A 4,311-nucleotide genomic window follows, 5' to 3' on the forward strand; every position below is an offset into this window, starting at 1 on the left:
TTGGGGCATCTTTCCCCATTCACTCCCGTTTCTCTTCCCCATCGCTCATCACAGCCGCCGCCACCGGGCTGCCACTCCAGTGCTGCCTTGGCCCTATTCTCCAAGCTCCGGCCCCGATCTCCTGCTCACGGCCTCTCCTCCTCCCGATCTACGGTTCTATCCAATCAATTTCTTGGGTTGGGTTGTGAATCCCTCGGGAGGGACCGGTGTATTGTGGGAGTAACTGCGGAGTTCATCATGGCAAGGACCAAGAACTGCGGCCCCGATTGTCCCGAGCTCTCTTCCAGGGTTGTCCGCCGGCAAGGCTCAATCGACTCCGATGAGCATGCTCGGCCTAAGAAGAAGAAGGCCACCACCGTTAAAAATAAGAAGCGGGCACCATCCATGTAACGCCTCGGATTCGATGCGCCAGGTGTCCGCCAGTTATTCGTCGTTGTTGCCATGTCATTTGCTTGCGTGTTGCATTTTTCCATGTCATCATATGCATTTCATATCATGTCATCATGTGCATCGCATTGGCATACGTGTTCGTCTCATGCATCCGAGCATTTTCCCCGTTGTCCGTTTCGCAATCCGGCGCTCCTATGCCCTCCCGCGTTCCTCTTTCGTCTCTCGTTGTGTGCGGGTATTAAACTTTCTCGGAATGGACCGAGTCTTGCCAAGCGGCCTTGGTATAGCACCGGTAGACCGCCTATCAAGTTTCGTGCCATTTGGAGTTCGTTTGGTACTCCAACGGTTAACCGGGTAACCGTAAAACCCCCTTCTCCTTGCAGCCCAACACCCCTTCCAAACTGGCCCAAAACCCAGCAAACTCCCCTCCATGCTCTCGGTCGTTCGATCACGATCGCGTGGCCGAAAACCACTCCTCATTTGGACTCTCTTAGCTCCCTCTACCTATAAAACTAGCCCCTCCCCCGAAATTCGCGGATGATTTCGCAGACGAAACCCTAAAAATCTCCTCCCCGCGCCGCCGGACACGTCCACGTCGCGCCGGACGTGTCCGACCTGCTCCGCCGCCGCCATGTGTCGCCGCCCGAATCGCCCGCGCCCGCGCGCGGCCCGCGGCCCGCCAGGACCGCCGCCGGCCCCCGCGGGGCCCGTCCTCCGCCGCCGTTCCCGCGCCAGCCGCCGCCCGCGAGGCGCCTCGCCCCGCGCCTGCGCCGCCCGCCGCCCGCCGGCGCGCTCCGCCCCAGTCGCCTTCCTCCGGCGCGCCTCCGCCGCCCCGGCGCCGCCGTGCCTCGCCGCCGTGGCGCGCGCCGCCCGCCCGTGGCCGCCGCCTCGGCCCTCCGTCGTGGCCGCCTCACCTCCCTGCTCCGGCCGCAGCTCCTCCGGCGCTGCTCGCCGCCTCCGGCCGCGCCACCCCTTCGCTTCCCTCGCCGCCGTCCGCCGCCGTCGAGGTGGATCCGGTCGGGCCGGACCGGATCCGGCCGTCCCGCCTCTCCTCGGCCGTCCCTCGTCTCCGACCTCCTTCCCCATCGTCTCCGGCGAGCTTCTCCGGCGACCTCCGGATCTGGATCAGATCCACCACCACCACCAACCAAACGCCTGCCCCGATCCACTCCATCCCGGTACCGCGTCGTCCCGGGTTGACTTTTCCGGAGGGGTATATTTCTCCAAAGTCCCAGATTTTCAGCATTATCATGCCATGTTCATTACATCATATCTCTGCATCCGTAGCTCCGTTTTGTGCGTGTAATATGTCAAATTGTTCGCCTCAACGAGTACTTCATTTCCTTCCATTGTATCATTTTCATTTGAGCTCATCTTGATGCCCGAAATGCTGTTGGAAGAGTGCTTCATGATGTTAATCTGCTGAAACTGTTATAACTTGCTCATTTGTCATTTTTGCCATGATTGATGTGTGCATCCTATGAGGTTGATGTCTACATGTGTTTTGATCTATGCCATGCCATCTTTCCAGAGGTGCTATCCATGTATTTTTGTGATTTGTGTGCTGAGTGCATCGAGCTTGCTAAGTAGGGTACTTGCTGTTGCTGATTTCAGTCCCTGTTCTGCTGTTATTTTTATGCCATGTAAACTTGATGCTACAGAGATATCCATGCTTATTTTGAGATACTTCAGTAAGGATGTTTTGTACATATGGTTATGATCTATCCATCCATGCCCCTGGTTGCATTTGTAGCTTGCTGTAGATTGTTCATATCTTGCTCCAAAGTTGCTAAATGATGTCGCTGTCAGCCTGTTAACATGAAGTGCAATGTTCCCATGATTGTTGCTAGTGATCCATGCACCCTATGAACTTGTTCTTGCCATGCTTAGCTTCATAAACATGCCTTCTTACTGTTGGTTGCCTTGCCATGCCATGTATTACTTTGTAGTGAGTGGTTCAAGCTCACCAACATGCCTACTTATTGTTGTTCCTGCCATGTATGAATCTGCCACATAATTTGCCATGTTTACATGGATGCCATCATTTTTTCTGATCCTTTTTGGCTCTTGATCAGTAAGGGACTATTGTTCTATGGGTTTAGTAGATTCATGCCATGCCTTTGTTTGCCATGATAAGTTCCTGTAACATGTTGTTTGATAGCTCTAAACATTGCAACCTGATGTTATTTCCTGATAAGTCTGAAACTGTTATTATTTGCAATCTTTCCATGTGTGTTTGAGCATGTTCTAGTGATTTCTGGAGATAGCTTAGTGTGCATGTTTTGTTATGCTTTACCTGCAAATCATGCCCATGCCTTTTGTTTTCTTGTTGAGGTCCTGTAGCATGTTGTTTTGATGCTTGCAATATGCCTACTTGCTGTTATGGACAGATTGTTGTTATGACTTGTATAGTGTGTATGTGTTGAACCGTTGCTCCGTTTTGAGTGTGCTCTATATGAAACTTGCTTGTTTTTGTGTGTAGCTTCATATTATATGTTGCATCCATGTTTTGAGGTGTTTGCTTGATGTTTGGATGCATTTTGCATCAATGCCATGTTTAACTTGTTTTGCTCATATCTTCTAGACCGTAGCTCCGAATCTAATGAACTTTATATGTAACTTGACTAGAATTTCGTGTAGATCATCTTGGTGCATTTTAACTTGCTGTTTAACAACTTGAACATAAGATTTATTTAGATCTGGACCTATTTCGAAATTTGCATATGAGGACTTACCGGAATTGTTATATGTTGTTCCTGGCCTCATTTAAACTTGCCTTGATGTGTTGTTCTTGTTTGCATCATCTCTTGCCAGGAGTAGCTTCATGTAGCTTTGTCATGCATCATGCTTGTTGTGCATCATGCCTTGTTCATGTGTGGTGTGTTTACCATGTTGTGTGCTTCTTCTTGATAGTTCCCATTTCGTTGCGATTGTGAGGATGCGTTTGTCTTCATGTGGTTCGTCTTCATGGCTTCATCTTCTTCATGGATTCGTTCTTCTTCCTTGCGGGATTTCAGGCAAGATGACCGCTACCCTGGATCTCACTACTATCATTGCTATGCTAGTTGCTTCGTCCTATCGCTTTGCTGCGTTACCTATCTTTTGCTCCTCAAGCCTCCCAAATTGCCATGAACCTCTAACCTTTGACACCCTTCCTAGCAAACCGTTGCTTGGCTATGTTACCGCTTTGCTCAGCCCCTCTTATAGCGTTGTTAGTTGCAGGTGAAGTTAAAGATTGCTCCATGGTGGACAGGATTTTGTTGGGATATCACAATATCTCTTATATTATTAATGCATCTATATATTTGGTAAAGGGTGGAAGGCTCGGCCTTATGCCTGGTGTTTTGTTCCGCTCTTGCCGCCCTAGTTTCCGTCATACCGGTGTTATGTTCCCGGATTTTGCGTTCCTTACGCGGTCGGGTGATTTATGGGACCCCCTTGACAGTTCGCTTTGAATAAAACTCCTCCAGCAAGGCCCAACCTTGGTTTTACCATTTGCCTCACGCCCACCTACATTTCCCTTGGGAGTAATTAACCCAAGGGTCATCTTTATTATAGCCCCCCCGGGGCCAGTGCTTGTCTAAGCGTTGGTCCAAACTAGAGCACCGTGCGGGACCATCCCTTGGCAACTTGGGTTACGTCGGTACCTGTACGCTTAGCTTATCCGGTGTTGCCCTGAGAACGAGATATGTGCAGCTCCTATCGGGATTGTCGGCGCATCGGGCGGTCTTGCTGGTCTTGTTTTACCATTGTCGAAATGTCTTGTAAACCGGGATTCCGAGTCTGATCGGGTCTTCCTGGGAGAAGGTTTATCCTTCATTGATCGTGAGAGCTTATCATGGGCTAAGTTGGGACACCCCTGCAGGGTATAATCTTTTGAAAGCCGTGCCTGCAGTTATTGGCAGATGGGAATTTGTTAAT

Source organism: Triticum aestivum, chromosome 2B, assembly GCF_018294505.1.
Source record: "Triticum aestivum cultivar Chinese Spring chromosome 2B, IWGSC CS RefSeq v2.1, whole genome shotgun sequence".
Taxonomy (NCBI): domain Eukaryota; kingdom Viridiplantae; phylum Streptophyta; class Magnoliopsida; order Poales; family Poaceae; genus Triticum; species Triticum aestivum.